The sequence below is a fragment of the Pseudonaja textilis genome, chromosome 1 (assembly GCF_049901715.1).
Source record: "Pseudonaja textilis isolate UNSWEBS1 chromosome 1, rPseTex1.2, whole genome shotgun sequence".
NCBI lineage: Eukaryota > Metazoa > Chordata > Lepidosauria > Squamata > Elapidae > Pseudonaja > Pseudonaja textilis.
The window spans coordinates 101096651-101115633 of record NC_141990.1 but is presented as its reverse complement, the minus strand read 5'-3'; the positions used below and the strand labels follow the sequence as shown (position 1 = coordinate 101115633).

General features: G+C 34.3%; 1 protein-coding gene across 4 annotated transcripts in view; it reads left to right on the top strand.

The window, feature by feature from the left end:
* SOBP (sine oculis binding protein homolog) overlaps nucleotides 1-18983 on the top strand; it is a 176540-nt gene that overhangs the window by 27579 nt on the left and 129978 nt on the right. The window lies entirely within an intron of this gene.

The window sequence follows — 18983 nt, the reverse complement described above, 5'->3', positions numbered from 1 at the left end:
ATCTTCTGTCTGTTTTGTGGCTTTTTTTGTCTTGATTGGCTGGCAACATTGTGTTTCCTGTATTGGAGGCTTTTAGTGCGGCTTGGCTCCGAGTAAACTGATGGCTATCAATTGTTAGGAAGCTAGGTTTCATCTGGGTGCCTGGTTGGGGTGTGTTTGAGCTGGAGGTATCGGGGGGAGTCTGTTTGTGCCCAGGTGTTTGGCTGAAGCAGCAGCTTCACATATACAAAACTCATACCACCTCTTGGAAATGATCAAAGATCTACATATGGAACAAAAAGATCTGCTTGTAAGTTTCGACGTGGTTTCACTATTCACTCAAGTCCTGATAAAAGAAACTCTTGAAATCATCAAAAATAAATACCAACCACCCAAACACCTCATAGAACTAACAGAACACTGCTTAACCAACACATATTTCATATACAAAGGACAAAGATACAAGCAAATTGAAGGAGCCCCTATGGGATCACCACTGTCACCCATCATTGCAAACCTGTTTATGGAAGAATTCGAATCCAGAGCCCTAGCCAATGTCACCCACAAACCCAAACTATGGCTAAGATACATCGATGACACATTTGTGATTTGGCCCCATGGAAAAGAAAACCTAAACAATTTCCTAACACACCTAAACAACACACACCCCAAAATCAAATTCACCATGGAAACAGAAACAAACAAACAACTACCATTCCTAGATGTACTAATCTACAAAAAAACAGATGGCACACTAGGACACACCATATACCAGAAGAAAACACACACCAACTGCTACCTCAACTCCCAATCCCACCACTACCCAGCACAGATAAACTCCGTGGCCAAACACTAAGTGCCAGAACCAAATGCCTGGCAGACAAGGCACACATAAATACTGAACTATGCACCTTGACTAAAGTATTGACAGCCAAGGGCTTCCACAAAAGCAAAACCACTGGCTTGATCCACAAAATCACACTGAGACATAATGGAGACCTAGAAGATGAACAGACCTATGGAACAGCTGTCTTGCCCTACATAAGAGATACTAAGACAAAATCAGTAAGATACTACACAGGCATCACATCAAGACTGCCTTCAAAATAGACAGAAAAATAGCAGCCATCCTAAGAAACCCTAAAGATAAAATTGACCTGGAAAACCAAGGCATATATGAAGTCCCCTGGGCATCATACCCTGCCACATACATTGGACAGACCAATAGAAGAATAAGTACCCACCTGGATGAACACAAAATGCAGTAAAAAAGCTGGAACACACTTCCTCACTAGTCCAACACATGAAAGCCACAGGTCATAGCATCAACTTCAATGGCACCAAAACCCTAGCCACTATAGAAAACCCCAGCTACGGAATTATCAGAGAAGCCATAGAGATTGAAGAAAGACCTGAAAGCATGAATAGAAGAGATGACTCCACCAGACTGTCAATTATCTGGAAGCCTGCACTTTCAAACAAAACAATCTCTATACCACAAGCCAGCCAAACACCTTGGCACAAACAGATCTCCCCGATACCTCCAGCTCAAACATACCCCAACCAGGCACCCAGATGAAACCTAGCTTCCTAACAATTGATAGCCATCAGTTTACTCGGAGCCAAGCTGCACTAAAAGCCTCCAATACAGGAAACACAATGTTACCAGCCAATCAAGACAAAAAAAGCCACAAAACAGACAGAAGATATTAGAAAAACCAATCAAGCAGAACACAGCAAACTCCAAGACCAATAAACACAGACCAAGACTCCCAACCAATCAGGATGAAGAAAAAACCATTCTGGCATAGCAGTAGGCTGCCCCAAATTTAAAACTGAAATGGCTGTGATAGTCTGACTCACAGATGAACACAATACCGAAGCCTGATGATGGCAGATGAGATTCTGCCGAAACGTTGCTACAACTTTAAAAGAGCAACTACAATGATGTGGGAAAATACCTGAACAAAGCTGAATACCATACATGTAAGTACCAGTGAAAACTTAAGAAAACAAATACTGTATGTGTATATATGTGTGTGTGTGTGTTTATCTTTGGTTATTCGGGTTTTCTCCTGTGTAAAATTGGAAGCATCTAGGTGATGTTTCAACAAAATCTCATTCGTCATCTTCAGGCTTGTGTCTTCGGCTTTGTGCTTCTTGCAGTAATGTGAGCTTGCCACTGCTTCTTCCTTTTAACTGCTAGTGGGGGTGTGACTTGATTGCATGCGGCCTTGGCTGTGTTCTGATTGGGTGGGGGTGTGTTCTCATTGGTTGGGGGTTTGGCTGTGTTCTGATTGGTTGGGGGGGTTGGCTGTGTTCTGATTGGCTGGGGATGTGTTCTGTTCAGGTGGGGGCTTGGTTGTGCTCAGGTTAGTCTTAGTACATTAGTGGGAATGTGTAGTTCAGTTTTTAGGTGTTGTTTGTCGGCTAAGCATTTTGTTCTGGAGATGAGTGTCTCGGCTACGGAATTGATCTGTGCTGGGTGGTGGTGTGAGAGTGCGTGAGAGTGCATGTAGATAGTGGTTTGTATGTGTTTTCTTCTGGTAGATGGTGTGTCCTAGGGAGCCATTGGATTTTTTGTATACTAAGACATCTAGGAAGGGAAGTTGATTGTTAGCTTCTGTTTCCATGGTGAATTGTATTTTGTGGTGTAGGCTGTTGAGGTGTGTGAGGAAGTTGTTCACTCTCACTAATGTACTAACAACCAATGGATTCCAAAGAAAGATTACCCACCTAATCCAAAAAGAAACCCCAACCAAAATCCAAGACAGAGAACAAGAAAACGGCAAAGCCCTCCTCCCATATATAAAAGGCACTACAGACAAAATTAGCAAGATCCTCCAAAAACACAACATCAAAACAGCATTCTGCACAAACAGAAAAATATCCACCATCCTAAGAAACCCCAAAGACAAAATCGAATTAGAAAACCAAGGAGTATATGAAATCCCCTGCACTGCCTGCCCTACCACATACATTGGACAAACTAACAGAAGAATAAGTGCACGCATTGAAGAACATAAGAACTCAATCAAAAAAGAAGAAACAACCTCTTCCCTGGTCCAACACCTCAAAGCCACAGGACATGAAATTGATTTTAAAAATACCAGAACTATCGCCAAAACCGAACACTTCAACAGCAGAATAACCAGAGAAGCCATAGAGATAGAAAAACGCCCACACAGCATGAACAAACGAGATGATACCTCCCGCCTACCAGCCATTTGGAAATCTGCCCTCACTAACAAACGAGTACCTAACATGAAGAATGACACCAGACCCACACCCACAAGGGCCACACAAGATGCTACCACCACACCTCCATGTAGAAAGCAGACTCACACCCACACAGATGATGAGACCACGGACCAGAAGCCATACCACAGCTGCATCACTACCCACTTCAAACCCCTCCAACCCATACATGAAGTGAACGGACACCCACCAAGAAGATGTGGCACGACCACGAACACGAAGCCAAACAACAGAATCACAGCTCATCAGCTCAAATCCCCCGACAATTAAGACTAACCTGAGCACAACCAAGCTCCCACCTGAACAGAACACTCCCCCAGCCAATCAGAACACAGCCAATCCCCCACCCAATCAGAACACAGCCAAACCCCAACCAATGAGAACACACCCCCACCCAATCAGAACACAGCCAAGCCCACACCCAATCGTCACACCCCCACTAGCAGTTAAAAGGAAGAAGCAGCTGTAAGCTCACATTACTCTGAGAAGCACAAAGCCAAAGACAGAAGCCTGAAGATGACGAATGAGATTTCATTGAAATGTCGCCAAGATACTTCCAATTTTACACACACACACACATATATATATATTTATATATATATAATATATATATATATATATATATATATATATATATATATATATATATATATATATACGTATATACGATATATATATATATATATATATATATATATATATATATATATATATATATATATATATATATATATATATATGGCATTCAGCTTTGTTCGGGTATTTTCCCACGTCATTGTAGTCGTGCTTTTAAAGTTGGAGCAACGTTTCAGCAGAATCTCATCTGCCATCATCAGGCTTCTGTATAGTGTTCATCTGTATAGTGTTCATCTGGTGCACCAGCCTGAGGATGGCGAGTGGGACCTCATTGAAATGTCGCCAAGATACTCTCAATCTTATACGGGAAAAGACCCGAACATGCCAAGACCTGCATATATATAAATGTATAGGTATAGGTATATATGTAGGTATATATGTAGGTATGTAATATTAATGTCTAGTTTTTCCCCTTTAAAACAATAGCCACAAATGGAAGAAAGAGATCAGGATCATGATAGGTAGAGAAGAAAGCTTATATTGCTGCCATTTTTATTTTTTATTTGAACTACAGAAAGGGGGAGTTATTTACTGTCTGTACATGTATAATTTCAATTATATTTCTGCTATAATTATCATTGGCATCATTTCCATCATTACTGAAAATCTAGCCTGGAAATTCTTCCTTAATCTTGGTTTATAGATTATTTATTGATGCAGTTTCATTGTAATTCACTACAGATATATGTTTGTTTTTTAAAATTGTGGCTATATAATAGAATAAGGAAAGAAAATATTTTAGTCTCCAGTGAATTCTTTGGAAGAGTTAATATAGATCACAATCTGTGACACTATAACAACATGCCACCATTGTATTAGGTGATTTGTTCCTATCCTTTAAGTTGTGTTCCCAAACTGGTTCAATGTTTGTGCAACTGTAATACTATAGGTAAGCTAAGAAGCATTGATTACAGGTAACAGTTTCCTTCTAAAGCAAATCTGATGTCCTTATGTACGAGGAATCTTACTGACATATCGAGTTGGGGGAAAATGGCAGTTTGAAAAGAAATGGGGTGAGGGATCCTCATTTCATGACTTCCTGTATATACAGTATAACAATTTAGTATGCAGTAATTGAAATATAAATAATAAAAGGACTTAAATATAACTTACTCATCTTTTTGCATTTTGCATTTTTTTAATTTTTAATTTTTAAAAATTACAAAACATAAAAACATAAAACCATCTTCCATTTTATATACATACAGTGTGTCAGTTGGTTACATATCTTTTGTGCTATCCTTTTGTAGTCTTTTACTCACAACTTATATCAGCCTTCACATTGTCAAAATAACATATGCTTATATATTTATCAGTTATTAATCATCCATGACTAAACTATTTATTCCATCATTTTATACAAGATGTTCCAAGTTTTATCTTAAAATTTGTATTATACTTCCAACCAGTGGTTATATATATATCTATATTATGTTTTATATCAGTCTATTAAATTTCTATCACAAAATTATCTAGTCTATTACATTACCATGCCTTTTTATCCAACCATTGATAAAACAAATCCCATATCATATAAAATTGCTTGTCTTCTTGTTCTCTAATTTCAAATGTCAGTTTACTCATTTCAGCACAGTCCATAATTTTTTTGATAACTTCCTCCTGCATAGGTACTTTGTCATTTTTTCCAGTTCTTCGCAAATACAATTCTAGCCGCTGTTAAAACATTTACAATCAAATATTTCAGTTATTTATTATATATGTCCGGTATGACTCCCAGTAAAAAGACCTCTGGTTTAAAGTCTATTATGTTGTTTTATCATTTTTTCCAACCATGTGTGGATTTTAGTCCAATATTTCTTTTGAGTCCGAACATGTCCACCACATATGATAATATGAACCAGGTATCTGATGACATTTCTAGCATTTATCCGATTTATTCTTAAATATTCTCACAAGTCTCGTCAGGAGTAAGTGCCACCTGTAAAACATCTTATACAAATTTTCTTTATATGCAGTTGACATTGTCATTTTATAATTCTGAGACTACAATTTTTGCCATTTTTCTAAATCAATCCCATATCCAAAATTTTCCCCAAGCAATCATCGTTTCTTTGACTTATTCCTCCTCCAATTTAAATTCTAATAGATGTCCATAAAATTTTTAATTACCTTTTCATCAGTACCCATCAAAATTTTGCCTAAATCAGTCAACTTGTCGTAAATACCTTCTGCCTTAGAGTCTTTATCAAACCTAGATTGTATTTGCAAATATGAAAACCAATTCATTTTTACACCTTGTTCTTCCAACGCTTGCAAAGATTTAAGTTCACCCTTTTCATTCAATATCTCCCCATATCTAACTGTTTGTTCCTTTTTATATATTATTGGATAAGAAAAAGTTTCAATAGTTGATATCCATGTTGGAATTTTAAGTCATATTGTCTTTTTATCTTCTCCCAGTTCAAAAACAATGCCTCATGAATATAATGTCTTCTGAAATACCCCTGTATTTTAGTTTCCTTATACCAGAGAAAGGCATGCCATCCCAGCAGCAAGTCATGGCCCTCTAAAGTCAATAATCTACTGTTCCTTAGTGTTATCCATTCCTTTACCCACATCAAACTTGTCGCCTGGTAATATAGCTCCCAATTGGGCAAGGCAAACCCTCTTCTTATTCTTCCATCTTGTAACAGTTTTAATTTTATTCTTGCTTTTTTACCCTGCCAAATATATTTCAACACAATTCTATTTAAATCTTCAAAAAACTTTCCCTAATTGAATAGGAATTGTCTGGAATAAATATAAAACTCTAGGCAATATATTCATCTTAATTGTGGATATTCTCCCAATGTGATAGTTGCAATTTTTCCCATTTCATCAAATCTGTCACAATCTGCTGTTTGGTGTAATATGAATCCCTAAATATTGCTTTTTTCCCAACTTCTTCCAAATTTCTTCCAACTCTTTCTTTCGTCTTGCTAACATATTCTTTGTTAATATCTTTGTTTTGTCTTTGTTTATTCTCAAACTTGCTACTTTTCTGTATTCTTCTATTTTTTCTGTTAATTTGGGTGCTGTTTCCAATGGGTCTTCTAATCTAAATACCAGGTCATCTGCAAAAGCTTGCATTTTATACTCCTCCTTTTTAATTTTCATTCCTTTTATTTCTTTTTCTTCCCTGATATTCCTATTCAAGACTTCCAATGTTAAGACAAACAGCAGAGGCGACAATGGACAGCCTTGCCTTGACCCTTTTCTTATATCTGTGGATTCTGTTAATTCTCCATTCACCATCACCTTTGCAGTTTGTTCATAGAATATTGTTTCAATGGCTTGGATAAATTTCTTACCAAAGCCCATTTGTATCAATTGCAGTAAAATAAATTGCCAACTCACATTGTCAAAGGCTTTTTGAGCATCTAGAAACATCAAGGCCATTTGCTTCTCAGGGTGAGCTTCGTAATATTCCAGAGTATCCAGAATGATTCTCACATTGTCTTTGATTTGTCTCTTTGGCAGAAATCCATTTTGATCAGTATGAATAAAATTATTTAAGTATCTTTTTAGTCTTTCTGCCAAAATTGAAGCAAAGATTTTATAATCTGAGTTCAATAAAGATATAGGTCTGTACTTTTTAACTTGCTGTAGGTCTGTACCTTCCTTCGGTATAAGTGTAATGTATGCTTCTGACCATGTTTTTGTTATTATTTTCTTTAACATAACTTCATTCATAACTTCTAAAAGATGAAAATTAAATATTTCCTGAAAAGTCTTGTAAAATTCCACTGGCAAACCATCTGGACCTGGTGCTTTCCCAGCATTCTGTTTTTTTAAGGCTTCTGTTAATTCCATCATTGTTATACTTTCTTCTAACATTGTTTCAGTGTTTTTGGGTATCTGAGGTAGGTTCGCTTTCTGAAGATACTGTTTAACTTTTTTGTCTTGAATATTCTCTTGAAAGTACAGTTTTCTGTACTAGTCTCGTATAATTTTTTTCTTCTCCTCATTTCCATAGCAAATGTGTCCTTCTTTATTTATCAATTGACTAATTCTTCTTTCTTCTGTTTCCTTTCTCAGTTTATAAGCTAGCCATCTGCCTGGTTTATTTGCATCTTCAAAGTAATTCTGTTTAGCATTTTAAATTTTTTGTGCTAATTCCTCTTTTCCATTAGTCCCATTTATGTTTAATTATATCCATTTTATTTTTAATGTCTTTTTTGTGGGAACATCTGTAAAAAAAATTTCCAGTCTTTTATAGTCATCCTCTAATGTCTTAAATGTCTTTTTCTGTTTTCTGTTTCTTCTCCTAGTATAATCTATTATCAAACCTCTTGTGTAGGCCTTCATTGTGTCCCAGAGATTCTGTAAAGATGTATCCTCTTTTCTATTTTCTTTGAAGAAGAAAACAAGTTCTTCTCTATTTTCTGTTTAGTCTTTTTCTTTCAGTATCATATTATTTAAAGTCCATCTAGATCTTCTCTTGTGTCCGCTCCAAATCACTGACACTGGATTATGATCTGCCCAAGTGCTTGTTTCTATTTCAATCTGCTGTACATTAGACAATAATTCTGCTGACATCCATATCATATCTATTCTAGACCAGGAAGTGTATGTGTTTGACTAAAAAGTATATTGATTACTTTTCGCATTTCTCTCTCCATGCATCTTTTAAATTAAATTCTTCTGTTATTCAAAGGAAGGATTTTGGTAGTATCTTTCTAACTTTCTTTGTTGTTTTCTGTGTCTTATAGTCCATTAACATCTCTCATCATACAAATATTAACATAGTCCAATTCAATTATTTTTGTATGTAATTTTCTATGGAATTCTTCTTGTTTATCATTTGGGGCATAAATTTCAATTTAAAATGTTTTAACACTGTTATCTGTTATTTCCACCATCAAAATCCTTCCATCATCATCTGTGTAAAGTAGTTCTGCCAAAATTGTTTCTTTAATATATAATACCACACCTATTTTTAAAGATTGTGCCAGCAATGTAAATAATTTCCCTAGTTTTCCTTGTTTTAATATATATTCATGTTGTTTTTTAACATGTATCTCTTTGTAACCACATTATATCAAATTTTAATTTTTCTAATTTATGAAATACTTTCCTTCTTTTAGTAGCCAAATTAAGTCCATTATGTTAATCGCAATCAATTTTCTTTCATCCATGTTAAGCTTCATAAGAGGGTTTTATTGCTCTTGTAGATCTCAGTTCTCTGGGTTCACTGTCTACTGCACCTTCTTCTTTTTTCAATTACTGCTATACACTCCTCTTGGAACTCAATTAGTGACTCTTCCTTTCTTTCTTCTTCCTTCTTTTCTCTAAAGTATTCTAAGTAGAATAGCTCAGCTTTTCCAACTGTGTCAATTCTGTGTCTTTGTTCCTGCCAAGGGAACAAGAGGCCTTCTGGCATCAGCCATCTGTAGTTTACTCCTCTTTTAGTAACTCTTTAGTCAAGAATAAATATTCTCTTTTCATCTCTCTTACTCTTCTTGATATCTGTTTCAGCACCACAATTTCTTTATCTTTATATTTTAGTGGTTTCTCTCTTGCCACCTGGAGTATCTGTGTCTTAATAATCTTCTTAGTAAATCCAATGTGAACTTCTCTTGGTAATCTATTCCTCATTGCATATCATGTGTAGACACGAAACACTTTATTCATCCCATCCATCATCTTTTCTTTGGTTATTTCCAGTGCTTCTGCCAATATTTCTGCCATTATTTCAGCAAGATTTTCACCTTTTCTTTCTTCTATATTTTGAAATCTTAGATAAAATTCTGATTTGTCTGTTTCCCATCCTAATGGTTCAAATCTGCCCTTCTCGACATCGCTCAAACGAATATCAATATCTCCAATTTTCTTATCTCTTTGAATGTCTTCTTCTTCAATTTTTTTGAATCTGTCTTCATATTTCATCATCATCTGTTGAATATTTTTCAATCTTCCATCTGTCTTTTCATTTTTTTGCTCAATTTTCTGATAAATTGAATTCCCTTGCATAATCATCTGTAATGTCACTTCCTTCTCTTTCTCTTTTTCCTGTTGTAATATTGTCTGTATAGATCATTATCCTCCAGATGGTGAGGGAGTTGGTATCGAAGAAGCTGGGGCTGTTGTCTCTTCTACTCATCTTGTAATGCTTATGTAAAGAAAGAGAGAGAGAAAAGAGAAAAAAAAGAGGAAAAAGAAAAAAAAAGAAAGAAAATGAAGGCAAACAATTGCCACTCCAAAGGAAAAAGGAAAAAAAAAATCTTCAGGCACTTGTATACCTTAATCCAATTAGTTGCAATGGTAGATGTAAAAGTAAAAAGAAAATATTCTATATGTTCCTCTTAATAAACAAAAAGAAACCAAAATAAAAGCTTTACATTTTAGTTCCTGGTTTAAAAAGTTAAAATCCAATTAAAGAGGAAAAAGACCCCCACTAGTGGGGGGTGGAGTATAGAAAGGGAGGCAAAAGGTAAAAGCAATTCTACACAAAACAAGCTCTGCCACCAAATATCCAAGGCTCTTTGATAAGTCAGCTCAGAATTTTTCAAGGTTACTTTTAATCTTCTTTCTTTCAACTTCAACTCCAGACTCCAAATCTTATCTATTCGGAAATGAGCACCTGAATAAACAAACTACCCTGCTCACCTCTATCTTTTCCAATACACAGCTCAGAGTCCTGGATTGTAACACAAACTAATGAAAGAAAAAAAGAAACAATGTATCCAAGCCTCTGGGCGGGCAGTGCTACTTACTTTCTCTTCACTTTCACTTCCCCTCCTCAATCTACAACCAGGAACTAAAAAAGTAAAGTCTTCCCCCTTTTTTAAAAGGAGTAAAATAAATCTTGAGTCAAAGAAGAATCTTACTCAAAAAGGGATTTTCAAAGGTGTTGTTAAAAAAGGGAGAAAGAAATAGAAAGATAAAAAGATTAAAAAGTACTCAGTCCAGCTTTAAAGTTGAATAGCTTGCCAACTTCAAAGTTGCAATAGAAAGGAAAAAAGAAAAAAAAAAACTTCACTTTGACAATTAAATCACGCCGCTTTAAATTCTTTTCTTCTTCACTTTTAGTCCACCTTAATTTTTCAGGATGTTCTCTCCAAGAAATACAAGTAAAGTTCATCTCACCGAACTGACAGCTTGAAAGGCTGCCTCTCTGCCACTGGCAAAAAGTGACTTTTCCTGGATCAGCCAGGGACTTTGCAGGATTGACAGGTTGTGCCCTCCTCGCCCTCCTCCATGCTGCATCAAGAGTCCAGAATGGGTTGATTCCTTCCTATGATGTCATAGCTGAGTCTGTATAAGATATAAAAGCCAGCCCCATGGAGACTCCGCATGACCAGCCTCCTTCAGCGTCAGTCGCTGTGTCTCCTGAAAGCGCTTCTGCTGGATAGAGCAATCACCAGGTAACAGTTTCCTTCTAAAGCAAATCTGATGTCCTTATGTACGAGGAATCTTACTGACATATCGAGTTGGGGGAAAATGGCAGTTTGAAAAGAAATGGGGTGAGGGATCCTCATTTCATGACTTCCTGTATATACAGTATAACAATTTAGTATGCAGTAATTGAAATATAAATAATAAAAGGACTTAAATATAACTTACTCATCTTTTTGCATTTTGCATTTTTTTTTAATTTTTAATTTTTAAAAATTACAAAACATAAAAACATAAAACCATCTTCCATTTTATATACATACAGTGTGTCAGTTGGTTACATATCTTTTGTGCTATCCTTTTGTAGTCTTTTACTCACAACTTATATCAGCCTTCACATTGTCAAAATAACATATGCTTATATATTTATCAGTTATTAATCATCCATGACTAAACTATTTATTCCATCATTTTATACAAGATGTTCCAAGTTTTATCTTAAAATTTGTATTATACTTCCAACCAGTGGTTATATATATATCTATATTATGTTTTATATCAGTCTATTAAATTTCTATCACAAAATTATCTAGTCTATTACATTACCATGCCTTTTTATCCAACCATTGATAAAACAAATCCCATATCATATAAAATTGCTTGTCTTCTTGTTCTCTAATTTCAAATGTCAGTTTACTCATTTCAGCACAGTCCATAATTTTTTTTGATAACTTCCTCCTGCATAGGTACTTTGTCATTTTTTCCAGTTCTTCGCAAATACAATTCTAGCCGCTGTTAAAACATTTACAATCAAATATTTCAGTTATTTATTATATATGTCCGGTATGACTCCCAGTAAAAAGACCTCTGGTTTAAAGTCTATTATGTTGTTTTATCATTTTTTCCAACCATGTGTGGATTTTAGTCCAATATTTCTTTTGAGTCCGAACATGTCCACCACATATGATAATATGAACCAGGTATCTGATGACATTTCCAGCATTTATCCGATTTATTCTTAAATATTCTCACAAGTCTCGTCAGGAGTAAGTGCCACCTGTAAAACATCTTATACAAATTTTCTTTATATGCAGTTGACATTGTCATTTTATAATTCTGAGACTACAATTTTTGCCATTTTTCTAAATCAATCCCATATCCAAAATTTTCCCCCAAGCAATCATCGTTTCTTTGACTTATTCCTCCTCCAATTTAAATTCTAATAGATGTCCATAAAATTTTTAATTACCTTTTCATCAGTACCCATCAAAATTTTGCCTAAATCAGTCAACTTGTCGTAAATACCTTCTGCCTTAGAGTCTTTATCAAACCTAGATTGTATTTGCAAATATGAAAACCAATTCATTTTTACACCTTGTTCTTCCAACGCTTGCAAAGATTTAAGTTCACCCTTTTCATTCAATATCTCCCCATATCTAACTGTTTGTTCCTTTTTATATATTATTGGATAAGAAAAAGTTTCAATAGTTGATATCCATGTTGGAATTTTTAAGTCATATTGTCTTTTTATCTTCTCCCAGTTCAAAAACAATGCCTCATGAATATAATGTCTTCTGAAATACCCCTGTATTTTAGTTTCCTTATACCAGAGAAAGGCATGCCATCCCAGCAGCAAGTCATGGCCCTCTAAAGTCAATAATCTACTGTTCCTTAGTGTTATCCATTCCTTTACCCACATCAAACTTGTCGCCTGGTAATATAGCTCCCAATTGGGCAAGGCAAACCCTCTTCTTATTCTTCCATCTTGTAACAGTTTTAATTTTATTCTTGCTTTTTACCCTGCCAAATATATTTCAACACAATTCTATTTAAATCTTCAAAAAACTTTCCCTAATTGAATAGGAATTGTCTGGAATAAATATAAAACTCTAGGCAATATATTCATCTTAATTGTGGATATTCTCCCAATGTGATAGTTGCAATTTTTCCCATTTCATCAAATCTGTCACAATCTGCTGTTTGGTGTAATATGAATCCCTAAATATTGCTTTTTCCCAACTTCTTCCAAATTTCTTCCAACTCTTTCTTTCGTCTTGCTAACATATTCTTTGTTAATATCTTTGTTTTGTCTTTGTTTATTCTCAAACTTGCTACTTTTCTGTATTCTTCTATTTTTTCTGTTAATTTGGGTGCTGTTTCCAATGGGTCTTCTAATCTAAATACCAGGTCATCTGCAAAAGCTTGCATTTTATACTCCTCCTTTTTAATTTTCATTCCTTTTATTTCTTTTTCTTCCCTGATATTCCTATTCAAGACTTCCAATGTTAAGACAAACAGCAGAGCGACAATGGACAGCCTTGCCTTGACCCTTTTCTTATATCTGTGGATTCTGTTAATTCTCCATTCACCATCACCTTTGCAGTTTGTTCATAGAATATTGTTTCAATGGCTTGGATAAATTTCTTACCAAAGCCCATTTGTATCAATTGCAGTAAAATAAATTGCCAACTCACATTGTCAAAGGCTTTTTGAGCATCTAGAAACATCAAGGCCATTTGCTTCTCAGGGTGAGCTTCGTAATATTCCAGAGTATCCAGAATGATTCTCACATTGTCTTTGATTTGTCTCTTTGGCAGAAATCCATTTTGATCAGTATGAATAAAATTATTTAAGTATCTTTTTAGTCTTTCTGCCAAAATTGAAGCAAAGATTTTATAATCTGAGTTCAATAAAGATATAGGTCTGTACTTTTTAACTTGCTGTAGGTCTGTACCTTCCTTCGGTATAAGTGTAATGTATGCTTCTGACCATGTTTTTGTTATTATTTTCTTTAACATAACTTCATTCATAACTTCTAAAAGATGAAAATTAAATATTTCCTGAAAAGTCTTGTAAAATTCCACTGGCAAACCATCTGGACCTGGTGCTTTCCCAGCATTCTGTTTTTAAGGCTTCTGTTAATTCCATCATTGTTATACTTTCTTCTAACATTGTTTCAGTGTTTTTGGGTATCTGAGGTAGGTTCGCTTTCTGAAGATACTGTTTAACTTTTTTGTCTTGAATATTCTCTTGAAAGTACAGTTTTCTGTACTAGTCTCGTATAATTTTTTCTTCTCCTCATTTCCATAGCAAATGTGTCCTTCTTTATTTATCAATTGACTAATTCTTCTTTCTTCTGTTTCCTTTCTCAGTTTATAAGCTAGCCATCTGCCTGGTTTATTTGCATCTTCAAAGTAATTCTGTTTAGCATTTTAAATTTTTTGTGCTAATTCCTCTTTTTCCATTAGTCCCATTTATGTTTAATTATATCCATTTTATTTTTAATGTCTTTTTTGTGGGAACATCTGTAAAAAAATTTCCAGTCTTTTATAGTCATCCTCTAATGTCTTAAATGTCTTTTTCTGTTTTCTGTTTCTTCTCCTAGTATAATCTATTATCAAACCTCTTGTGTAGGCCTTCATTGTGTCCCAGAGATTCTGTAAAGATGTATCCTCTTTTCTATTTTCTTTGAAGAAGAAAACAAGTTCTTTCTCTATTTTCTGTTTAGTCTTTTTCTTTCAGTATCATATTATTTAAAGTCCATCTAGATCTTCTCTTGTGTCCGTTCCAAATCACTGACACTGGATTATGATCTGCCCAAGTGCTTGTTTCTATTTCAATCTGCTGTACATTAGACAATAATTCTGCTGACATCCATATCATATCTATTCTAGACCAGGAAGTGTATGTGTTTGACTAAAAAGTATATTGATTACTTTTCGCATTTCTCTCTCTCCATGCATCTTTTAAATTAAATTCTTCTGTTATTCAAAGGAAGGATTTTGGTAGTATCTTTCTAACTTTCTTTGTTGTTTTCTGTGTCTTATAGTCCATTAACATCTCTCATCATACAAATATTAACATAGTCCAATTCAATTATTTTTGTATGTAATTTTCTATGGAATTCTTCTTGTTTATCATTTGGGGCATAAATTTCAATTTAAAATGTTTTAACACTGTTATCTGTTATTTCCACCATCAAAATCCTTCCATCATCATCTGTGTAAAGTAGTTCTGCCAAAATTGTTTCTTTAATATATAATACCACACCTATTTTTAAAGATTGTGCCAGCAACGTAAATAATTTCCCTAGTTTTCCTTGTTTTAATATATATTCATGTTGTTTTTTAACATGTATCTCTTGTAACCACATTATATCAAATTTTAATTTTTCTAATTTATGAAATACTTTCCTTCTTTTAGTAGCCAAATTAAGTCCATTATGTTAATCGTAATCAATTTTCTTTCATCCATGTTAAGCTTCATAAGAGGGTTTTATTGCTCTTGTAGATCTCAGTTCTCTGGGTTCACTGTCTACTGCACCTTCTTCTTTTTCAATTACTGCTATACACTCCTCTTGGAACTCAATTAGTGACTCTTCCTTTCTTTCTTCTTCCTTCTTTTCTCTAAAGTATTCTAAGTAGAATAGCTCAGCTTTTCCAACTGTGTCAATTCTGTGTCTTTGTTCCTGCCAAGGGAACAAGAGGCCTTCTGGCATCAGCCATCTGTAGTTTACTCCTCTTTTTAGTAACTCTTTAGTCAAGAATAAATATTCTCTTTTCATCTCTCTTACTCTTCTTGATATCTGTTTCAGCACCACAATTTCTTTATCTTTATATTTTAGTGGTTTCTCTCTTGCCACCTGGAGTATCTGTGTCTTAATAATCTTCTTAGTAAATCCAATGTGAACTTCTCTTGGTAATCTATTCCTCATTGCATATCATGTGTAGACACGAAACACTTTATTCATCCCATCCATCATCTTTTCTTTGGTTATTTCCAGTGCTTCTGCCAATATTTCTGCCATTATTTCAGCAAGATTTTCACCTTTTCTTTCTTCTATATTTTGAAATCTTAGATAAAATTCTGATTTGTCTATTTCCCATCCTAATGGTTCAAATCTGCCCTTCTCGACATCGCTCAAACGAATATCAATATCTCCAATTTTCTTATCTCTTTGAACGTCTTCTTCTTCAATTTTTTTGAATCTGTCTTCATATTTCATCATCATCTGTTGAATATTTTTCAATCTTCCATCTGTCTTTTCATTTTTTTGCTCAGTTTTCTGATAAATTGAATTCCTTGCATAATCATCTGTAATGTCACTTCCTTCTCTTTCTCTTTTTCCTGTTGTAATATTGTCTGTATAGATCATTATCCTCCAGATGGTGAGGGAGTTGGTATCGAAGAAGCTGGGGCTGTTGTCTTTCTACTCATCTTGTAATGCTTATGTGTAAAGAAAGAGAGAGAGAAAAGAGAAAAAAAGAGGAAAAAAGAAAAAAAAAGAAAGAAAATGAAGGCAAACAATTGCCACTCCAAAGGAAAAAAGGAAAAAAAAAAATCTTCAGGCACTTGTATACCTTAATCCAATTAGTTGCAATGGTAGATGTAAAAAGTAAAAAAGAAAAATATTCTATATGTTCCTCTTAATAAACAAAAAGAAAACCAAAATAAAAGCTTTACATTTTAGTTCCTGGTTTAAAAAGTTAAAATCCAATTAAAGAGGAAAAAAAGACCCCCACTAGTGGGGGGGGGGGTGGAGTATAGAAAGGGAGGCAAAAGGTAAAAAGCAATTCTAATACAAAACAAGCCTCTGCCACCAAATATCCAAGGCTCTTTGATAAGTCAGCTCAGAATTTTTCAAGGTTACTTTAATCTTCTTTCTTTCAACTTCAACTCCAGACTCCAACTATCTATTCGGAAATGAGCACCTGAATAAACAAACTACCCTGCTCACCTCTATCTTTTCCAATACACAGCTCAGAGTCCTTGATTGTAACACAAACTAATGAAAGAAAAAAAGAAACAATGTATCCAAGCCTCTGGGCGGCAGTGCTACTTACTTTCCTTCACTTTCACTTCCCCCTCCTCAATCTACAACCAGGAACTAAAAAAAAGTAAAGTCTTCCCCCCCCCTTTTTTTTAAAAAGGAGGAAAATAAATCTTGAGTCAAGCAGAAGAATCTTAGTCAAAAAGGGATTTTCAAAAGGGTTGTTAAAAAAAGGGAGAAAGAAATAGAAAGATAAAAAGATTAAAAAGTACCAGTCCAGCTTAAAGTTGAACAGCTTTGCCAACTTCAAAGTTGCAATAGAAAGGGAAAAAAGAAAAAAAAACTTCACTTTGACAATTAATCACGCCGCTTAAATTCTTTTCTCTTCACTTTTAGTCCACCTTAATTTTTTCAGGATGTTCTCTCCAAGAAATAATAAGTAAAAGTTCATCTCACCGAACTGACAGCTTGAAAGGCTGCCTCTCTGCCACTGGCAAAAAGGACTTTTCCTGGATCAGCCAGGGACTTTGTGATTGACAGGTTGTGCCCTCCTCATTCTCCTCCATGCTGCATCAAGAGTCCAGAATGGGTTGATTCCTTCCTATGATGTCATAGCTGAGTCTGTATAAGATATAAAAGCCAGCCCCCTGGAGAGACCGCAGCTTTTGACTCAGCTCCTTTCAGTCAGTCGCTGTGTCTCTGAAAGCGTTCTGTTGGATAGCAATCACCAGCGATCTTCAGCACTTTTTTCCTCTCTCTCTCTTTTTTTTAAAACAAACTTTATTAATTTTTTAAAGACAAACAAAACGTAGGACATAAAAGCATAAAACCTCCTTTTTAAAAATTACTTATAAATTTTAACAAGGCAAATAAAACATTATTTTTAAGGCATAGTTCCACATCATCACGTTTCCATTTAAGCACATATATATCTTTTCCAAATTTCTCATTATTTCTCCCTTCACTTTTATTCAATTATATTTCTTTCTATCAAGGTTTTATTAATTCTCAATCAAACATAAACACACAAAATACAAAACATAAAACAAGACATAAAAAGATAAAACCTCCTTAATTATCATTTGTACATGTCTTTTCCAAATTTCTCTCCCTTTAATTTTATTCCTCCAAGGTTTTATTAATTCTCAATCAAACATAGCTAACGAAAACACAAAACATAAAGCTTCTTTTGAAAAGTGGCTTAGCCCCCAGGTTACATCTTTTTTTACAGACCTAAATCAAATTCATGCTTGCCTTATATACCATTCATATCTTATTAACCATTCTATATTTTCTATATAACTTCTCCCTTCTTTTCACTCTCTTTATTATATTTTGTTTATTTCATCTTATTTTAAAATCATTATACTTGTATCTTTTGTCCATTCTTTTCCAATTGTCTATTTATCTCTTCACTTTAACCAAAAATTTCCCCTGTAATCACTTTTAAAGTGTGACACCTTTCTATCTTTCGCCTAAATTAACACATAAAATAATTCACAATTTCCATCCTGATTCTGCTTAGTACATTCTATATGTTGCATTTTAAAATGAAAGAATAATAAATTTATAATATAGTTAAATATATAATTTCCATTCTAATTCTAATTCTAATTAATACATTATTTTAGAATAAGAAAATGAATTTATAATAAGATTAAGACAATAATGAATTAAACTATAACTAAACTTTAATCATTTTACACATTCTCTTTAGTATTTTATTAAATATTAAGATCTATCATTATTAAACATTTTAATATTTTAATATTCCAATAGACTATTTCAAATGCAAATACTACAATACTATCTTATGTACTTTTGCAGAATCTTTCTTTAATTATACTCTGTCCTTTATCCTTTATCTCTAAAAAAAATCTGCTTTTTGGCATCTTGTTTCAGACTGTGGCTTTTCCCCCCCTTTTCCCTCCCTTTCTTCTCCAGTCTGGTCTTTTTGCCCCTGCCTCTCCTAACCTCCACTTTTTAAACCTCCCCTCTCTGT